Below are 22820 nucleotides of genomic sequence, written 5' to 3'. Positions count from 1 at the left end.
CACTTCTGATCCAGTTCTCTGCTAATATGGGGAGGGTGGCCCAAGTACTTGGGCCCCTGCCACCCAGGTAGCAGACCCAGAAGGAGTTCCAAGCTCCTCGTTTCAGTTTTCCAGGAAGATACCTCTGTGTGTGTGTGTGTGTACCCCTCTCTGTAACTCTGCCTTTCAAATGAATAAATAAGTCTTTAAAAAAAATGAGGGGCTGGCACCGTGGTAAAGCTGCCACCTACAGTGCCGGCATCCCATATGGGTGCTGATTCAAGCTCTCTGTTATGGCCTGGGAAACAGTGGAAGATGCCCCAAGTCCTTGGGTCCCTGTACTAGCACGGGAGGTCCAGAAGAAGCTCCTGGCTTCTGGCTTTGGATCGTCCCAGTTCTGGCCATTGTGGCCATTTGAGGAATCAACCAGAAGATGGAAGACCTCTCTCTCTCTCTGCTTTCAGCCTCTCTGTAACTTTGCCTTTCAAATAAATAAATAAAATCTTTTTTTTAAAAAATGAAAGAAAATGCTTCTTGAATTAAGAGTACGTAATCTAGCAGCCTTAGAAGAACTGATTCATGAGAGATGCAATCTGAAAGGGGTGCTAGAGACCTTCCTGCATTTTGCTCCCTACTTGCAATCAGTGATTGACTACAATCACTTCCTTTACATCTTATAGTTCTTTCCCTTCCATTCCACAGTTACTGCTTTCACCTGCAGCATCTCTCCTACATGCCTTTGCAACACTCCCTTAACTGGTTTCCTTGCCTATAATCGTGGTCCTTGCCAAGCCTTTCCCACACTTTTCTGGAATGATCTCTCTTAGTCACACATGTGAACAGTCTGACAGCTTTACTTAGGACCCTGTCATGCCCCCTCACAAAACTGAAAATGCTTTCTTCCACTTGCTGCAGTCATCCTTTGCATATTTCACCTTATACGTACATGCTATCCATAAAGGATTGCTATTAAGTCTTGCAGCATTATGCCAACTCCCTCCTACAAGCCTGCGCTCTTACACCCTTCATTCCTGGTTCATCTGGAGAACGAACTACTCAAACCGAGTTCTGGCATCTTCTCTGTAAGGTCTTTGTCAAATTCTTCCCTCTTACTTAAACCCAGATAAGACTAACCAAGACCCTCTTGGTGCCTGCAGTGTACCTCACATAAATCCCTGGAGCAGGCGGAAAGCCACTGTTTGTATGCATTACCTTCTACAGGTAACGTCCTGTGTTCAGACTCTGCTCCCTGCAGACAGGAGCTTCTCCATGCACTTTTATGTCCCATCCAACACAGCCCACAGCAGGGGTCCCGTAAGCAGTCACGAGTGAATCAAGTTCAAGCCTCTGTGACTGCCAATGAAGACATGCGGCCGAGAAAACTTATCTAACTTATCCGATTTCACTATCTAGTGAGTGGCAAAGCAAGGAACGGAAGCTTTAGATGTTGCTTGGCACTTTAAAAAATATTTATTTATTTACTTACTTACTTTTGTTTGGCTTTTATACTATGGCTCTCAGAGCTATCCTGGGCAGCTACCACATCTACTTGAAAAGAGGGTACTCAGGGCTTGGCTCTGCAGGCTGCTAAAAATGCTTTAATATCAAACAATGAAGCAAGTATTTGAATGGGAACTATTACTCCTTTCTGCTTGAGAAAAAAAGTAGACTAGATCATTTGAAAATCTATATTATTCGTTTTTATTTCCACCTTCTTCCTACCCATACCCTTCCAACTGACCTCAGCAATTACTGCTCACTTAGGTGTTTTCAAAGGAGTTAAAAATTTCTAAGGACATAGTATGAACGCATTACCATCTTCTTACTGGCAGAACAAAACTCTGTTTCAGATTAAGAAGTTACTTTAAGTATTTCATGCTGAATAATCAATAGTAAATTAAAATTGTTCCAGTTTGTTTGGAAAGCTTAAAGACAAAGATCAAAAAGCAAGTAATAAAATCTAGGATTTTCCTGGAATGATGTGACTAAATTACTTTAGATGAGGAGACTGTAGCTTTGTATTAGGTTATACTTTATAAAAAAAAAATTGATCATGAAGGTAACTAGTTTGTCCTTTTTATTCATGACCAAAGATAAAACAGAACACTTAACGGGTGCATATGTTTTATTTGGGAGGTTTTAATAGTTCTAAGCAGATAATGTTAATTTGTAAAGGCCCAAAGAGACCATTAAGGCTTCACATAACAAGCTGCATTTTAATAATGCAGAGATTATGCAAGATGGAAGCTGATTTCTGCAGTTTAGGTAATAAGCAAAATGACTTCCTGAAAGAGCTGAAGCTTATGGGAGAGGCTTAAGACGAGCATGTCCTACAGAAGGCAGAACCTAACGCTATCTCCAGAAGCACAGGGAAAAGTAGTGATTCGAAACATTTCCTCCAAGCTCCATGCTTCTTTCAAGTCTCCTGCTCAAGCATAAAAATGAATTTCCGGGGGCTGGCCTTGTGGTGTAGAGTGTAAAGTCGCCCCTCCTGCAGTGCCCATATCCCATATGGGTGCTGGTTTGAGTCCTGGCTGCTTCACTTCCAATCCAGCTCTCTGCTATGACCTGGGAAAGCAGTGGAAGATGGCCCAAGTGCTTGGACCCCTGCACCCACGTGGGAGACCCAGAAGAAGCTCTTGGCTCCTGGCTTTGGATTGGCCCAGCTCTGCCTTTCAAATAGATAATTAAAAAAAATTTTTTTAATGAATATCCAATTTCTATTTGCTGATACTAATAAATTCCATTTTAAAATCTGTGAGGTCAAACAAACTTGTCCTATGTTCAGATTTTCTGAAAAGATACACTGGTTTTTCTTCTTGTTGGAGTGGATGGCACCGCACTATGGAAAGACTTGACACACCCGGGTGGGATGAAACACTCAGTGTTATTCAGTGAACCAATGGATGGAAAATCTTTCTCTCTGTTGCAGACTTAAAACAAAAAACAAACCAGATTTCCTATTCTGTTTGGGCAAAGTTTCATTTTAAAGAGGGTGGGGGTCAGGAATGGATAGGGAAGCTTATTTTTATCTTGTTTATACTGAGGCATTCTATAAGCCAAGACCCCATCCTGCTATTCCTCATGCAAGCAGGGAGGCAGGGGGTAGTTTTGAGTGCTGTCATATTTAACCACCATGACAGTGAAAATCATTTTTAACTTGGTCTCTGTCTGCTGGGGAGGAGCCCAAGGCCATGAAAACCACTCATTCATCACATGCCACAGCACTGTGACCTTCTGCTCAGACCTCCTTCTCTGGCATCATTTGCTTGACAACCCTAAGGTCAGCCTGCCTGGTGACTGCGACTTTTCTGTGCCATCTTCAGGTGCTATAATGCACTGTCCTGTGTGTACCTGGAAGATGTTCCTGACCCAGCATCAGTGATGGCGCATGTGAAAAGGAAAATGTGATGACGCAGTTGGACTGAGCCTGAGGGCTCTACCCAGAAGGAAGATCCCAGAGAACAGGAGCTCCTGTGCACCCAGTCCTGTGGAGAGAACTCTGCATGAGTCAGCACCAGGGGACTTCAGCAACCTACACTTGCCTGATCCGTCTCCCTCCTACAGAGTATTTTTCATATTTTGGTCTTCCGTTATCTGGAACAATTTCCTATGCTGATGGGTACCCCATACATTTACACCGACAAAGAAGCATTATACAACAATCATACCTACACACCTTGGGACAGATTCAGAAAGGTATGCCAGCTTTAATTTTGAAATTTCTTATTGCTTGTCAGTTTGCCTCTCAGCCTTAATACCAGGAAGGAATAACAATCATAGCTGGTCCCTAGCTGCTCAATAGCACACATGAAATGAATAAAGACTCAACTCTGGTCTAACCGGCTCAATTTCTGCCTGTATCAGCAGAGAGCTGAAAACGGAATAATTCAGCTTGCTGTGCACTCTCTCATCAAATCCAGACCAAGGAAAGACTGCCTAGAGACACATGCTTCTTAGGGAAAGGAGAACACTGAAGGCTGGAAAAGGGACAGGATGCGCTTATTTCTGAAATGGGCTGGCTAGGAAGCAGTATATCAGCATTTCTGTAATCCTCCACTCTTCTGGGTCCCCCGCAGAGGGGAAGAGAACTGTGTTTATCAGAGTCCCAGAAGTTAGAAATCATTAACCAGTCCTCACTCTACCCCCACTGGCTCCAGATGAAAAGGAAGAATGTCAACGTGACACGATCAGTGTCACAAAACAGGGTTGTGAAAGGGTCTCACCGCGCTAATAGGAACTGCGCCTAATGGAAAGCTATGCAACAGGCCAATCTGAAAACAGAATGTTATTGTGATGTGAATACTTATTGCCAGTCTGAAACCTAGTGTTGATCTGCTGATTTTTCTTTTGTGAGGCAGATCTAATTATAGTCAGATACCCAATTTGGTGTTCATTAAACTGTCACCACAAGGACAAAAATTGTAACAGGGGAACATTTAGCATGGTATAGTGGAAAGAACATGTTTACAAAGGCCTGGGTTAACATCTCTGTCATGGGGGTCTGTGTGTAACCCTGGAGAGGCCAGCTAACCTCCGGGATCCTCTGCTCCCTGTAAGGGGCAACCATTACCCACATCAGTAGATGATGTGTACCCTGTAAGGTTATGAAGCACAGCTACAAGAGGGCACAGGCCCTAGAACAGGTAAGGGCACCTCTTTACGTCTCAGACCTCTCACTTCTAAGATGGAGATTTTGTTAGAGTTTGCTTCACAGGATTTCATGAGATAACATGCACACACAGTTGAAGCCCAGTGTGGAGCACCTGATACTTTTATCAGTGCCATTTACCCTATTTTAGCTGTGACTGTAGCCACTATTTTACCATCCACAACGTGGTAGCGTTCTAAATGGCTCTTTTCTTTCTCCCTCTTAAATTCCCTTTCTACCTGCCCCCCTTCTGAGAACTGTACATGCTTAATGCTACGTAAATATCATTTTGATTATTTCAGCTTTCTCTTTAGATGAATGTTTTATCTTGCTCATTTACTTAGGATGACCCATGGTAGCAACAGCCTAGAAAGTTAGGGTTTAATGAGACCTTAGAGATTTTCTAATTACCCACTGGTTGTTACAAAGAAAAAATATCTCAGTACCAAAGTGGCTCACTCCCTCCAAGAAACCCCCCCCCCCAACACAGAGTCTTAGAATATTTCTTTGTAGTCACAGGAAACCCTTCTGTGCTATTGTTCTCAATTCTTCTCATTTTATATCTTCAGCTTGTTATATGCAATTAAAAATGTTCCCTCAGACCTCCTTCTATGTTATCTGATTAGTGTTGTGCCAAAGTGAAGTATTCTAATGGCTCTTGGACTAAGAAAAAAAGGGGATGTTTTTATTGGAATGTTCTGCTTTGGGTAGAGTATACACTTTATTGACTAGGAAAGGACAGACCGCAATGTAAAAGGCTTTGAAACTCTGATTTCTAAACAGTCATAACCCAATGGGAGGCAGGGATTGGCCTGGTTAATTCTTAAAAGACTGTAATATTCATCCCTAGAAAGCTTTTCTCTGCTAATGAAACTTTATCTTAACTTCTAAGCAGGGCTAATTTAAAAATCTTCACTTCTGGAGGAAATAAATACCGACAGTACATTATTGGGAACTAGGGCCACCTTCCTGGTCAACAGAGCACCAGAACGTCTTACCCCTAATTAAAACCCAGTACCTTCCCCCAGCCCTCCTTCCCTGCTACTCTCCTCAGCCTCTAGTAATGTGATTCTACTCCAACTTCAAAAATGACAGCAGCTTTTTAAAGATTCTTTTTAATTTTTAAAGATTCATTTGTTTATTTGAAAGAATTACACAGAGAGAAGGACAGAGAGATATCTTTCACCTGCTGGTTCACTCCAATACGGCTACAATGGCCAATCCTCAGCCAGGCTAAAGCCAGGAGCCCAGAGCTTCATCTGGGCCTCCTACATGGGTGCAGGGGCCCAATTACTTGGGCCATCTTCCGCTGCTTTCCTAGGTGCATTAGCAGTGAGCTGGATTGGAAGTGGAGCAGCCAGGACATGAACCGGCTCCCATACGGGATGCTGGCGTCACAGGTAACGGCTTACTCGTTATGCCACAGTGCCATCAGCCCCTTAGATTTTTCATAGAAAAGAGATCACTCAGTACTTGTCTTTCTGTGCCTGGCTTATATCACTCAACATGATGACCTCTAGTTCCATCCATGTTGTCCCAAGTACCAGGATTTCATCACTTTTATGGTTGAAAAGTATGTCATTGTGTGTACATAGTACATTTTCTTTATCTGTTCATCAACTGATGAACACTTAGGTTGTTGCCATTTTTTGGCAATTGTGATGGGTGCTTATGCAGGTGAATTTAAAAGCACTTTAAGTCTGTTCTACCCAGGGCAGGTACTGTGGCATAGTGGGCAGAACTGTCGCATGCAGTGCCAGCATCTCATATGGGCACCAGTTCATGTCTCGGTTGCTTCACTTCCAATCCAGCTCTCTGCTATGGCCTGGGAAAGCAGCAGAAGATGGTCCAAGTTCTTGGGCTTTTGCAACCACGTGGGAGACTCAGAAGAAGCTCCAGGCTCCCTGCTTCAGATCAGTGCAGCTCTGGCCATTGCAGCCATTTGTGGAGTGAACCAGCAGATGGAAGACCTCTCTCTCTCCCTTTCTATAACTCTTCTTTTTTTAAAAAAAAATCTTTTTTTAATTAAAAAAATGTCGACCTCAGAACTTGGTGAGATTAAGGCGGAGATTAAAGTGTGACTGGCTCTTTACTTGCTGCGTTGGCTCACACTGAGCTCTGCCTACTTAACACTAAGTCTTGGTTTTCCTTAAAGGTTCACACAATTCTCCTTCTTCCCCCTGACAATTGGCTACAATGGAACGTCTGATTTGTCCTCACTCACAGATAAACTGAGGCTCAGGCAGAGCCTGGTTTAAATTACCAAGTGTGAGCTAAATCTCATCTCCCTCCAGGGTCCAGTCCTCAAGGTCACTGGGACCCCGGGACTCCTTCTGCTCCAGTGCCTCCAGCTGTTAGCTCATTTTCTTTTTTATCCTTAGTGTAAAATAGGCTCAGAGCCTCCTCTGTTGTCCAGAATGAGAAAACATAGTGGTGTGGGCAGCAACATGATTAAGTACTTTGTGATTGCAAATCAGACAGGAACACTATCTCCTCAACAATTAAACACCTGAACCCAAGCCTGCTGCATTTAGGAAGCACCAGCAGTTGTGAATACTGTCAACAGCAGGATGAAGCACAGAACTGGCAGATCCTCGCTTCCCCTGCTTTCTCTCCCTTCCACACAGTCTTCTAAAAAACATCTCAATCCCTCAGCAGTGATACAGTTAAGAGCTCCCTGTACCCATGTTCTCCCGTTGCATACACAGGCAAATAGAATGTCTGCTCAGAAAAATAAAACCCTGTTTCTGTACATAACAAAAATGCCCTTTTTATTAACTCATAATATAGCATTGACCACTTGTAATTTAATAGTCTCAGTAAGTCAGAAGGCTAAAATACACAATTCAATCACACAGTCATGGGTTGCAGTTTTGTATGAAACTTTCCTTTGGCAATAAGTATACTTCATTTAAAAACTGAGAATGAAAGTGTGACATTGTCATTAACCCCAAGTTATCTTTGGGAGAGCAGAACCTCAGGGCAAATTTCACCTAATAAAAGTGCTAATATTTAGTAACTGGGAAAAACAATACTGAAGAAATGGATACTGAATGATCTCTGGATGACATTTTTTACAGAAAGGAATGTACTATAAAATGCCTTTGGAATTCTATTGTCTTATTTCATGGTCCAGAAGGGGTTACTGAGTTATGTTAATTGCTATCAAGGTATGAAAGAAATTAAGCTGAAAGTCTGTTGGCTGTATTGAGAGCTGTATTCTGAATGCTGAAGGAAGACTCTGGCAATTCTGTTCATGGGATAGTTTACTCCTGTCTCTTATTTTCTTGATAGCAGGCCTTGACGGCTTCTCAAAAATCCCTATACCTTCTTTTAAGTATATCCTAAGTGATACTGTGAATTTCTGTATGTTACAACCTTCTCGGGAACTCTAAAACCTAGGTCTTTGCAGTGAGCTCTATTTATCCAACCTACCATAAAGTTACCATCAGAAAGGAGCACAAAGAAAAAACCTCATCTGGGATTCAATTAAATTCCCTCAAAATATTAATATCACTTTCAATTATAATAAAAATTAATAACTTGCTACTGAAAATCTGGTTTGAGGCCAGGAACATTTTCTGTAAAGTATAATAAACCCAGAAACATAACAAAATACCCTTTGAAAATCATAAGTTACAGAAATAATATTAAGGTATCTGTAGGACACACCCACCATTTTATTTTTTTCCACTTGCTTAGTATTTCAAATATTTCTTACCAAAAATTATTAACAACAGTTGTATCCTTGAAAAACATTTTTAAAAGTCATAGCAAATACATTTGACTAAATTTCCACTTATATTTCTGAAACATAATATCAAATAAGAATTTTCAATAGCAAAAGTTTAAAAAAATACTGACTGGAAAACAACCTCTCATCTATTATAAATCAACCAGAATTTGGGAAAGCTCAGTTTTCATGTATGTAAACAAGAACACTTGCTTAAATATTTGAAAGCACCACCAAAGTTAAATAGCTCTGAAGAGTATAAAGAATAGTCAGAGATTAGGACAGGCTAATGTCCCCTTAGGATTATTAGTAAGAGAATAATTTGTTAATTCTGCCAAATCGTCACCCTTATGAACATTTTTAGAGAAGGTACCTACACTTTCCCTGATCATCTTTGTTATAACTAGGGTGCCCATGCTATTCATCATCCAAACCACGACAGTTTGGAAAATGAAAGGGGACACTATTAATAGGCATAGACTGAGCTAAATGGCTGCTTTAGCTTTAGCTATCTTCCTTCATAGTCTTTCTGCTGTCATTCAGTTCAAAGCATATATGTGTAGTAGTCACCATCCCCATCATCATTTCTACTTCCAGGGCACAGCAGTAATGACGGGAAAGGGGTGGGGTTGGGGGAGGAGGGAGAATAACCAGGCAGATTTCTTTCAACTTCACAAAGGACAAGTGGCCAAAAGGGAAGAGGAGACTAAAGGAAACAGGATCAGTTATCAAGAGAGGGCCAAGGTTAAGAAAATTCATTCCACCACCCCAAGTGCTTGCTTTGAGTGCGCTCTGGCTTTCCTTCTAGCCTTAGCCTACACTATAGATTAGTTGGTTTAGATTAGTCATTTCTTACTGTTACTCAGCAGCTCTAAGTTCCGCTTCATTTCACAGTCACACAAACAAGTTTAACAAACATTAGAATAAGAAATGGTTAATTCCATCAGGTTGCACTAGGGAACAATAATCAAGCCCACTGCAGCTCCTCCCAGTGCTCACGGATGGCAGCTATGCTAATCAGTCAATGTCAACTCATCGTAAAATACCTACTTTTTGGTGTACGTTAACGCAGGGAGGGAACTGTTCTCTACTGTTTTCCAGTCTTCTTTCTGATTACCTGTATCTAAGCCCCAGTGCTCTGGGTGTAAGTCATAGAAAATAATACCCTAACATATGACTTGAGCCAGCACATGGCTCTTGGCCTGAGGTTGACTCAGTTACTAAAACTACCGTCACAGCTGTAAGCCCATTGTAAGCTGATGTTATTTTTGACAATAGTATTTTTGAAGTCAGTTCAGATAAAGAAGGGGCTCAATGCCAAAGTATGCCTGTAAGCAGGCCTCTCAGGACAGCAGGATCTCCCAAACCTATTGTCTCAGGTGACACACGTGAACTCTTGGGATAAATCAGAAATGGCTAGAAGACTTAACAGATCTACGACAGCGTCACAAAGCAACTTTTACAAAAGTACAAAATAAATGTCAGTGAAAAATAATAATCTCACTTTTATCCTTGCTTAACATAATCACTTAGGAGAGAGGTTATATTGAAAAACAATGAAAATTATCATTTACAAAATTTTAATAAAACCTGAAATTGGGACGATTCACAGGAAAAATCACCCTGTAGTTTTTTTATTTTTTTATATTACTACTTCCAAAACAGAGGCTTAGTTTTTCTAGGCCTTCTTAATTGAAATTTTTAGGCCCTCCTGGGGGGATGTGGTGAATTCTTGAAAAAATATGCCAGCCTTTTTCTAATATTCCCTCCTGGAAATCTTAAGAACACTTCCCATATGCACTTGTTTCGAGGGTCCAGACAGTTCCGTGAAAGGTTTTGAGGAGTCAGCTCTAGAAATGCAAGCTCAAGGTTATTTGCTTACTGTAAGTTATGCCACATGTTCTAACAAATCTCTTTCTTTTATTTTCTTCTTTTCTAAACGACTTAACAAATCCTCCGTCCACTGGTTCACTCTCCAGATGGCTGAAAATAGCCAGGCTGAAGCTAGGAACTGGGAGCTTCTTCCAGGTCTCCCATGTTGAAGGTAGGGGCCCAAATACTTGAGACATTTTCCACTGCTTTTCCCAGGTCATTAGCAGGGAGCTGGATCAAAATGTTGATCCAGTGTTGCAGGTGGTGGCTTTTATCCACTACACCACGATGGTGGCCCCACAAATCTCTTTGCTATTGAATTAACTAATATAGATTTGCTCTTTTAATTAAAAAAAAGTTAAGGTTTATTTATTATTTACTTCAAAGGCAGAGTGACAAAGTGAGAGAGAGAGAGAAGAAGAAACAGGGAAATACAGAGAGAGAGAGATTATCCATCCCCTGGTTTACTCCCAGGATGTCTGCAACAACCAGGTCTGGACCAGGCATCTCCCCCTGGGTTTCAAGGGGCCTGTGCACCTGGGCCATCTTCCACAGCTTTACCAGGCACATTCAGGATCCGGATTGGAAGTGGAGCAGCCAGGACTCAAACAGGCACTCATATGGGATGCTCCTATCACACAAAGCTGCTTAACCCACTGTGCCCCGCACTGGCCCTTGACTTGTTCTTTGCAATTGAACCCTGACCACTACAGTATCCCTTAAAATAGGAAGACAAAGTTACTAGTTTCCTTATTGGAAAAAAGAAGAATAAGCATAAATTTCTTCTAAAAGAGTTTTAGTATTTCCACTTTGGCCTATTACTTATTTTTCTCTGATATTTTAGCAAATTCTTCACACACCATACAACTTCCTCTTTTATTTCCCTATACCATTTTTTGGATGTTCTTAAAGAAAATACTCAATATGATATGCTTAATGTTGACTTGGTCATTCTACCAGATCCCTACTCCTATCCCAAATGTATGTTTAGAAAACCTGACTATAAGGGCTAGTACTGTGGCAGAGTAAGTTAAGCCTCTGCCTGTGGCGCTGGCATCCCTTATTGGCGCCAGTTCTATTCCCGGCTGCTCCTCTTCTAATCCAGCTGGGAAAGCAGTGGAAGAAGCCCAAGTGCTTGGGCCCCTGTACCTGCATGGGAGATCCGGAAGAAGGTCCTAACTCCTGGCTTTGGATAGGCCCAGCTCTGGCCGTTGAGGTCATCTGGGGAGTGAACCAGTGGATGGAAGAGCTCTTTCTCTCTCCCTGCTGTAACTCTGCCTTTCAAATAAATAAATCTTTTTTTTTTAATTTAAAAATTAAAAAGAAACTTGAATATCAGCCACATTGCTTCATTAGAAGACTTAAATTATGTTATCATATGATGAAAGTGGAGGAAGGAGAACAAAATTTTGCCATATGGATTTTTAAGTGATTCTGTAGGTTCTGTTAATATGTAATAGTTCTTATATAAGTAATTCAGTAATATAATTCAGTGAACAATATTAATGCCTATGCAAGATGGCACAATGTCCTGTGTACACTACGGTTCTGAAGAGACTTGGAATCTACTTCTCTATGTGTGCTCTGAGACAGATTTGAAGAAAATAACCAGTCAGTTCCTAGATCCAGGAATATATGCATATATACTTTAACAGAAACTACCTATAAAGTTGAGTATTTAAAAAACTCTTTTCAGAGCAGGCATTTTGTAAACAGTTCAGGCATAGGTATACATAAAAATCTCAAGGAACCACTTCATTCCTTCTTCTAAATTGTATGAACTACATTCCTTAGAGTCTTTTAGGAAGCCTAGTTATCAATATCTGTGTTAGACTTCCATTGCTGCATAACAAATTACACATAGACCAAGTGGCTTAGGACAACACCCACTCATTATTTCACAGTTCTGGAGGCCAGAAGCCTGTGTGGACTTACTAGAGTCTCACCAGGCCAACATCAAGGCGTCGGACAGCCTGGACTCACATCCATAGACTATCAGTCCTGCCCTCTGGACCAACAGCCTCTGGACTACTGGTTCTGCCCTTTGACATCCGTCCTTTCTCATGAATAGCAGCATGTGACTGAAGCTGAGTAGTCTTCTTAGCCTGCTTCCTGCGAGTAGAATTTTGCTAAGAGTCTCCTTTCAGTTTTTATGCTCTCGCTTCCAAGATGGCAGTGTTGCTGTTATAATTTTTTCAAGAACTTTGTGAGTACCTTGTGGAAGACACAATGATGTTCTCCATTAGAGAGAGGCCAAATCCACAGACATTTTTGAGATAGCTCCTTCTCTTTCTTTGGCTTCTGTTGATAAAGCTCATGGGCAAAAACATTCTTGAAATTGTTAGAAGCTCTCTAATCTATGAGACTCAGTCTTATGACTGAACCCTGTAGTTTTTTGATCTTTCAAAGATTTCAGCAAAGAATTTATAGACACCTTCTTGGGTGTTTTTTTTTTAATGATGAACTTTCAGAAGCAATCAGTTAATTTTAGTATCTTTTGTCATTTGCATAGGCTAAGAATTTCCCAATCATCTCAGTTCTAGTTCCTGTTTATTTAGAATAGTTTGTGTCAACTACACATTAAGCAGGCGAATCAAGTCAACTTTTCCACACTTTGCTTAGAAATCTCCTTGGGCAAATATTACAAACCATCTTTCAGAAACTCTGTTTTTTTCCACTGAAGCTAAGCTTTAGGGCGTTTGTTGCAAGGATTTCGGATTGCTAGTCTCTTAGTTTCCAGTAACATTCTGTTCACTACCTACTGAGCCCTTAACAGCTGTATCTTTAAAGTCTATATTTCTAGTAAGAGTCTGTTCAAAATTTAGGATATTTTTCTATTCTGCTCTTCAAAATTCCATCAGCCTCTTTCCACTTCCAAATTCTAAAACTACTCCTATATTTTTAGTTATTTGTCATAGAAACACCCCTCTTTCAGGTACCTAATCTGTCTCTTCAGAAAGATTTTATATTCTTTAATTGTTGTTACAGGCATAAATATGTTTTTTATATTCCATTTTTAGGTTATTGGATAATATTCCATTGTATCTTAACACTATTTTTAACATTTTTATTGTAGGTTTCTTTCCATCCACTTTTCCTATGGTTATTCCATCTAAGCTTATAACTTTGTAGCAATCATTCATAAGTCTTATTGGTACAAGCTATGTTCTAATACCACCTTGTTTTGCATTTTATGTGACTTAGAATTTTCAAGACACAGATATGAAGTATATGTAATATTCATATTTTAAATTCAGGAAAGTAGGATTTAGTATTATCATACCACATTCCTTTGCTTCTTGTTTTGAATTTCAATTTCTAAATGGAAGTGTCCCAATACAAAAATTAGCCAAATGCAAAACTCCAAAAGACTAATTCAACCTTTTACAATGTGAATATTCATCAGTGCTCAATATTTGAAATTGTCAGTCCTAAGGAAAAAATACCTTAAAAAATTCTGGTTAAAAGAAAAGTGTATAATATAGTTACCATGGTAACTGCAATGTACCCGGTTGCAAAGCAGTACATGGTTAGTAAAGTGCCTCTCAATTAGATTCTTCAGAACGATGATGTATTAAAAAAAATTCTGAGAACTCAAGAAGTTATATTAGTAAATTTTAAAATGTGTTCAGGAAGGTATTTTTAAAAATATAGCCAAATCTGAAACCCAATACAATGAGTTTGTTTTCTTGACGTGTCTGAGACCACACCACTGCCTCCTCTGTCATGTTTGTCTGCAGAGCTGCAGTCCATGAGCTTTGCATCGTGCATCACACTGTGGTGCAGACACGGTCTTGGGTGGGATATGGACTGGGCTGTCTTGTGGTTAATGTTAATGGTTGCTGTATCATAGAGCTCATCAAAGAATTTGCCTCATTTTATGTTCTCCCCATCAGGCATGGTTCCAATATGCTTTAGCCTTAAGTGTCCAAAACACCTTTTTCAATAAGTAACTCATCTGATATATTTGAGTGTGTCAAAGATGACATCCATTTGCCATATAGAAAGCCTATAAAATTCTAGTATGCGTTTCATTTTAAAAAATGAAACCTGTATGTACAGGGGATGGGAATGTGCACAGGGTGAATCATATATTATACATTATCTGTATTTGGATTCTGAAAATTCTGTCAAATTGTAAAAATTCCATAAAATTGTAACAAATTACAAATAAAATTGTAATAAAATCCATGGAATTGAGAATTTGTCTCCATAACAACTGATAAGTGTTTTGACATCTTTTAATTCCTAGATTTTTGGCACTTGAAAAAATTACCTTTAACTTTAGTGTTCATTCTATTAAAAATGTGTTTGTCTCACTCTTTTTTTTTTTTTTGACAGGCAGAGTTAGACAATGAGAGAGAAAGACAGAGAGAGAGAGAGAGAGAGAAATGTCTTCCTTCCATTGGTTCACCCCCAAATGGCTGCTACGGCCGGCGTGCTGTGCCAATCCAAAGCCAGGAGCCAGGTGCCTCCTCCTGGTCTCCTATGCGGGTGCAGAGGCCCAAGCACTTGGGCCATCCTTCACTGTCTTCCCAGGCCACAGCAGAGAAGTGGACTGGAAGAGGAGCAACCGGGACAGAACCCGGCGCCCCAACTGGGACTAGAACCCGGGGTGCCAGCGCCACAGGCAGAGGATTAGCCAAGTGAGCCGTGGCACTGGCCTGTCTCACTCTTTTAATGAGTGGAACACTTTGCTACAAGCAATAGGTTTTTAAAATTAAATCTTTTAGATACTATAGTTAAAGAAGGAAATGATCAGTAAATGAAGATACCTCTTCTAAAGAATTCTAAAATATGTGACTAATCACAGTTTAATTCACACAGAAGCACATTATTTGTTGTAAGGTGGAAAACATGAGTATAACAATGTCTGAATGACTGCATTATTAAACACTGTGTGTTTTAACAGATAACGGAACACTTCTGAAAGAATGGATAAGTATCTAGAGTTTTCTGAGTAGCAGATGGTATATGAAATTTTCAGTAGCCTGCCTCACTGTCTGTTGTATTTGTATCCTCTACAGACTCTCAATTGTTCTGATTTTTGGTACATTTGTTTGTGGACCAGGAAATACCCACTTTCTGGATTTAGAAGCTTAGTTCCAGGATGATCATGAGACTTGAGCATAAAACAGCTTTTTGAGTTTCAGGGTCATAAAATCAGACCCAGAACTTCCTATTCCAAAAATCATGAGTTTAGATAATTATTACTTTTACAATTTAGTATCAAGTTCTTTAGATGAAAAATGTTTAAAATAATGAAAATTAATGGAAAGAATCCCTCATAAATTTGTACTGCAAAATATTAAAGAAAGAACAGCTGAATTTGTAGTTTTAACTCATTGCCAAAATTTCTCAGTCACAGCTGAATTAATGAAAGAAAACTTAGAGAAATTATTTAATCTTCCTTACTTAATATTTCCCCAAATAATATGAAAATGAGAATGCTTTTTATACTTTTATGTGGAATTGTTTTCTCTCTAAAAGTTTTATCTGTCAAAATATCTCCATTGAAGGAGAATCCACATGACTTAAATGTTATAGCATTACATTTGAGTACAGTGTTTTCCAAAAGTGGGTACTCAATAAATACCCTGAATGACAAAAGCAGACCATGGGCATTTCTTAAACCACAAACAAGTAGACCAGGAGTCACTAAATCAAACAAGGGATCATGGGGAAGAGAAGTAGGAGAGCTACAGTCTCTCAGAAATTCAAACACCATTCTGAAAACCAGCATTAGATCTGATGATGCAATAAAATATACGAACCTACGATTACATAATGGCAATTCTGGCAGAGACTGTCTATGGTGACAGGCAAGCACCCTTCCTTCTAATGAGTAAAGCCCCTGGTTCTGGACTGCTCTCTCCAGGTGGAGTTCTCATGGAGCAGGGATTGCACTGACTACTACCAATACGAGGAACAGAGGGACGGCTTCCAATGACTTATATTGTGTTCTTACTTGTTGTGCTATCTGTCTATTGGTTTGCTAGTAAACCTAAGTGAAAACAACTTTAAAAACAGTCTGAGTTTTCATTTGTGCCAATCCTTGAGCCCAGACCAGGTTTAGTGGTCTAAGTGAACGGTTGACCGAGATCAGTGAACGTGTGCAGACATAAGCCTTATATACTAACAGATATATCCTGAATTCTAATAATGGGCTCAATAACTCCACCATATAGTGAAATAAAGACAAGTGATGTTTCTTTAACCTATCTTTAATTTGCAAAGAGGGAGGGTTAGCAATTTTGCCTGAAATACTACTAATAAAAATTGGACACTCATAAGTCTGACAGTAAAGTGAATCATTTCTGCAGGCAAATCAATCAGAAGAGATCTTGTAATATGCTTTTTAAAAAAGATTTTTATTTATTTGAAAGGCAGAGTTAGAGGGAGTGGGGGAGAGATGGAGATAGAAAGATTCTCCATCTGCTGGCTCACTCCCCAAATGGCCACAACGACCAGGGCTGTGCCAAGACAAATCTGGGTCTCCCATGTGGATGCAGGAGCCCAAGCATTTGAACCATCTTCAGATGTTTTCCCAGGTACATTAGCGGGGAGCTGGACTGGCAGTGGAGCAGCTAGGACTCGAACCGGTGCCCACACGGGATGCTGGTGTTGCAGGCAGCGACTTAACCTGCTATGCTACAAAGCTGACCCCGAGATCTAGTAATATTCTAACCTAAGGAGTACTGCATAGTTACTGAGGTGACTACTCTGCATGAGAAAATACTAACTGGAATATGTAAGCCTGATTAAGTTATTACATATCCATTTCCATAATTTGGGGGTCAAATAATTTATTTCTGCACAGGTAGATTCCTTTATATTGAAAGAATAATTAATATAATTCTTGTTGGTTATATAGAGGGGCACAGCTATCTAAGTTGCTTTTACAGAAAGTAACTGTCTTGCATTTTTTGGTTTGAAAAATGCTGCTTGTTTCTACATCTTTTTTTATATTTATATTTCATTTAATGAACATAAATTTCCAAAGTACAGCTTATGGATTACAATAGCTTCCCCTCTACATCAATCTTAACTACTACATCACCACTACTCCTTGAAGGCCAGAACCATCTCTGTATTTACTTTTTCCTTCCATTATGGGAACCAGTACATGGTGACTGCCTAACAAAAGTCCCCAGAATTAAATCACTCTAGTAGAAAGACCCATCGTCCGTTTAGAAAAAACATTTCCAACTTCCACTTTCCTATACTATAGCAGCTGTTAGCTCCCACTGGAGAAGGGAATGGGGAAATGCCATGGAGTTTCTCAAATATTGTATGAAAATATGTAGATCAAAAACAGACAAGGTGAAAATGACATTATAAACACATACGTGGTTTCATTCTTGAGTGAACAAAGGCATATAACCCACTTGGGTATCCCAGTCAGCATCGTAGTTTTCTTTGAATATAAAAGACAGAAATGTATATTCTTACAAACCTTTGAAAGGCATTAGAGACCCTGAGCATATTTCTTCAGCAACATCTGGAAGCTACATTTAGGTGTGTGGATGCTGGCAGCTTGTTTGATAGCAATATGATCAGGGAGAAAAGGATCAATGGTTTTAGGCTAGGTGAAGCAAGAATAAGATACTTTGAATTTCACTATGAAAATTATAAAAATATCTCAAAGCAATAATATTCATTTTATGTATGAACTGTTTGGTTATAATCTAGAATTACGTTTATGCCTTATGAAACTAGCTAATAGGTATGCACAGAATAAACAATTTTTCTGACTTTTAACATAACAGCAACTAGGATATAAAATTTCTAAATCTAAGTATGGTAATAGTTTTTCAGTTTTGTGTTGCCAATTCTGTTACTTTTTAAAAATACAGCTATGGCTCTACATATAAAATGGAACTTGATACAATCTATCCAGTGACCAACGTTTTGAAGAATCCACTTCTGATTCACATTCAGATCTTGAATTTGGGGCATGGTTACGACAAAGTATATATTTCTGAGTTACCTGAAAATTTGTATTACTTGCATAATAGATCTATTATGAATATTTGCTGGAGTCAATAGCTCCAAGTTCTCTTAAAAGAATCAGCAGAGCAGTTATAATAGTCTAAATATAATTACACTAAAACGTTATAATCAAAATTAAAAATTTCCATTCAAAAACAATTTTTACCCCAAATATGCCTTTAGAACTACTTTTTGAAGTTACCCATTTTTGTTATTAAAACTATGATCTGCTATATGTTTCACTGTGACAAGAGCTGAAGAGACAACAAAGTAGAGATTTCAGGGGTGAGAACAAGATGGTTCTATTATTTCTCCTTAGTGACTAACACACAATTCACATCACATTGATGGGAAATGTACAAAAAATCTACAGCAGCAAGTGGAAATAAATGTGTCTTGGTAGTAGATTCTAGAAGAAAAGACAGAATATAAAAATGGTGTAGTATGCCAGAATTTTCAAAGCTCTTCATGTAATACTCAGAGCTGTCCACTGACAAAATACAATTAGAATCAAACTAATTTTATGGACTTTTTTAAAAAAGATTTATTTATTTATTTGAAAGGCATAGTTATAAAGAGGTAGAGAGAGGGAAGAAGGGAGGGGAGAGAGAGAAGGCCTAAAGGAGGGAGGGAGGGAGAGAAGGAGAGAGAGAGGGAGGGAGAAAGAGAAAGAGAAAGAGAGAGAGAGAGAGAGAGAGAGAGAGATCCATTCATCCACTGGTTCACTTCCCAACCGGCCACAAGGGCCAAAGCTTGGCTGATCCGAAGCCAGGAGCCAGAAGGTTCTTCTGGGTCTCCCATGTGGGTGCAGGGGCCCAAGCATTTGTGCCATCTTCTACTGCCTTCCCAGGCCATAGTAGAGGGCTGGACTAGAACAGGAGCAGCTGGAACTCAAATGTGTGCCCACATGGGATGCCAGCACTGCAGGCAGCAGTTATACCCACTACCTCACAGTGCCGCCCGGACTTATTTTAAAACATTATACAATTATAGGTCCCAAGTCTCATTAACCAAAATATAACATGCTTTATTTTCTTTTTAATAAACATTCTTTTTCTCAAATCACATAAAACTACCAAATTAGAAGTGCATTTCTGACTATGTCAGAGTTTGTTTTTCTATTAACCTATGCAGTTATAAATGATTCAGCCTCTTTGCCTTGTAACTATCCTGTAATTTTTCAAGAGAAAACTTCATATACACTGCCAGTTTATAACAGTCTCAGCAATTGGACTTATTATTTTATAGAGTAATATTATTTTTAAATGGAAGATATTATAATTCAAATGTTATATTAGAAAACAAAATTCTGACATTATAACATAAATTACACACTTGGAAAGTTCGTACACTGCCTCAGGTATGTCTAATCAAGCAATAGCTCATTAAAGAAGTGTAGTTTGGAATTTATTTTCCATCATTGATTAGTATTTTAAAAGCTGTTTAGCTGCAAAGATTCTAAAATTTTCCTTAAATACCTCTAAATATAAATGTGATTCCATAGGTGTTTTTCACCCATTTGATATGAAGCAATATGATTCCTAGTGCTCTATTTTATTCCCCATGGATTTGGATGGAACTGACTGCGTCTTTGTTAACAGAATTGACAAGATAGAAAAAAAGGGAAGAACACTACTAATCAAGGAAGACAGATGTGGATCCAGTCTGGCTCTGCTCCTGTTGATCTTTGTAGCCTCAAACACTTCCGTCTAAACCACAGTTTCCTCAGCTACAAAGTGAGCATAACCATACTGTCCCCTTTTGTAGGGCTGTGCTGAGGATTAACTGAGACAGCACGCTTAATGCTCTCAGCATAGGGCTTTGCAGGTGCATACCCTCAATATACAAAGATTACCTTGGTTCTATCGGGATCTGATTCAGAGTATAAGCATGGTTTTTGATTTTTGATTTTTTAGAATAAGATTTCCAGGCTCTCATTTTTTTTTTTAATAAGAAATAAGAACTTTTTTTGGCATTTCAACATAGAGGGAGCGGCCTAGGATCTTAGAACAACATTGTGTTATAATTTTCAGGGCATCATAGTGAAGAGATAGTATAATGATACTGCACATTTTTATGGTGCCTTACGGGGTTCAGAGTGCTACTTCACTACTTCATGTGATTGTAGCCACAGTTCTATGAGGAAGGACAAGTGAACAGTATCTCCAGGAGACCCTCCACAAAGGCAGAGGACAGTGGTTGGTTACCTGAAAGAACTCACTGATGGAGCTGGGACGAGATTCAGTTCTTAGTCCAGTACCTCCTCCACACACTTTTTCCTCATTTGAACTACAATAATTCTCTAGTTATGGGCAGCAAAAAAAAAATGCTACATTTGAGGCAGGTATCATAGTGCAGCAGCTTAAGCCATCTCAGGACACTTCCGAATGCCAATTTGAGCTGATACAGCTTCCCGCTAATGTTCCTGAGAAGCAGTGGATTATTGATGAAGCACTTGCACCCCTGGCACCCACAAGGGAGACCTGAACAGAGCTCCTGGCTCCTGGCTTCAGCTTGGCCCAGTTGCAGCTGTTGCAGCCATTTGAGTAGTGAATCCATGGTTGGAAGATCAATTCTTTTCTCTCTCCTCCCCTCCCCTCTCCTCCCCTCTCCTCTCCTTTCTTCCTCTTTTCTTTCCTCTTTCTCCCCTCCCTCCCTCCCTCCCTCCCTCCCTCCTTCCCTCCCTCTCTTCCTTCCTTCTATCCATACATCTTCCTGCTTTTCAAATAAAAAAATAAATTTGGCTGGATACAGAAATTATGATACACACACACACATACATACACACACTATGGAGTACTACTCAGATGTAAAAAGAAAAATGAAATCCTGTCTTCTGGGCAACTGGAAACCATTATACTTAGTGAAATAAGCCAGTCCCAAAAAGACAGTATCTTATGTTTACTATTTGTTGAACTCTTTTACTTAGTGTAGGGGTAACTATATGATCATTAAGTAAACTGAAAACAGACCTCTGTAAAATTAGGAGTAGGAATGTGAGAGGGAAGAGGAGGAGGAAAGGTAAGAGCATTGGCAGGAGGGAGAGTGGGGGAAGTGTCACTGTTCCTAAATCTGCATATGAGATACATGAAACTTGTGTAAATAAAATTTTAAAAATAAATAAATTTGAAAAAAACCCTCTGCTATATTATTCAATAATGTCTCTCCTATCATAGTTAACTTATTGGAACTAAAAGCTAACTTCCATTCAGAAAGTGCCTCTGAGGTAATCTGTGATCAGTTTTAAAGCTGAGTCCATTTAGAACACATTTATCAAAAGCCTTCTCTAAGGACTGACATTGTACTTGGCCCCATGGGAGATATCAAAGTGAGCTTGCAGAGGTAGCTTTCAAAAAGTTTAAAAGCCAACTGGAAAAACTGCCAAAAGGCAGAAAAAAAAAAACTGAAAAATAAAAACTAAAAGCATAACACAGACTATGAAACAGGATGTAAAAATTTTAACCTGGATTCATAAAAAAGGTCTAATGATGACGAGAAAAAAGGAGCAGTCTCAAGAAGAAAGTGGAAATAATTCTGTCCCCATAAGAGAACTGTCCTCTTACCTAGAAATCTGGAGTTCACTGACAAGAGATAACTGTCATTGAAATCCAGAATTTCCACAAACTCTTTCTGAAACATAAATATAGGTATGTGGGTAACCTTTGTGAATCTTGTTCATCATGTACATTCAAAAGCAAATAATACGTCAATCAGTTTTTAATATCCAGAGAGGTTATTCCAAAGTAATTCTGCCTATATTATATGTCTAACAATAGTACTAAAGGACTTAGCAGATGCTCACTCGTTGTAGAATAGAATCCAAGACTAGCTTTGAAGAAATTTTCTTGCCTGCTTGTAAATACTATCTTTGTTGAAGTAGTTCCTGGAGGGAATGTCTCAAGCTATATTTCCAATGAACATTATAATACCTAAAACTGTAAAATGTCTTTGTGTCTGTACACAACTTTTAACCCAACCCAAAAACATTTTATATCTCAGAGCACATGGGAATAGTATTTTTTTCCAGTAAGGTACACATGTTGGGTCATTAGCTTCCCACACTGTACATTTTAAGTAGTATTCATATGATATTTTATTTCTGCCTTTGTATCTCCTGGAGGAGTGTACTTTAGATCTTTAACAAAGTCTCTTTCCCCCATCTAGAGGAGTTTTAGAGGTCTAATAGAAGTATATTTACAATACTATGTATGGTTCTTGAAAGTGCACAATAGGTGTTGATGTGTTAATTGCTAGTAACAGATTTTTAATAGAAATATGCTGCTTTTACCTCATGCCATTTTACTTACCTCTCAGGTTAACTAGAAACACTTTATGATTTCTGTTCATGTTTACTTTCTGATAGGGCATCAAGATACGCTGGTACCATTTTATCTATGTCCTATGCCCTGGATCATCACAAATTATCAAGTCACTTCATTTTCCAAATATGAAAAAAATGCAAATTTTATCAGAACCACCAATTGTTAACAAGTATTTTTTAAATTCAGTAAACTAAGACCTGGGACTTGAAGCGAATTTATGGATACCAGTTATGACAGTAGGACTGAAGAAAAGTCATTCACATTGGATCAT

General features: G+C 39.1%; 1 protein-coding gene across 16 annotated transcripts in view; it reads right to left on the bottom strand.

Moving 5' to 3' along the window:
* ZNF385B (zinc finger protein 385B) overlaps positions 1 to 22820 on the bottom strand; it is a 485063-nt gene that overhangs the window by 158288 nt on the left and 303955 nt on the right. The window contains exon 1 of one of the 16 annotated variants that reach the window (XM_051849393.3): positions 9414 to 9560. The exons of 14 other annotated variants lie outside the window; for them this stretch is intronic. The gene's annotated coding sequence lies outside the window, so the exon portion shown is untranslated. Of the gene's footprint in view, positions 1 to 9413; positions 9561 to 22820 lie in introns of those variants that run through there. One more of the 16 variants, XM_070070520.2, reaches the window with a different exon arrangement.

This window comes from Oryctolagus cuniculus, chromosome 3 (assembly GCF_051225735.1).
Source record: "Oryctolagus cuniculus isolate XC-2025 breed Fujian yellow rabbit chromosome 3, ASM5122573v1, whole genome shotgun sequence".
NCBI lineage: Eukaryota > Metazoa > Chordata > Mammalia > Lagomorpha > Leporidae > Oryctolagus > Oryctolagus cuniculus.
This window is presented reverse-complemented; position numbering and strand designations above follow the sequence as displayed.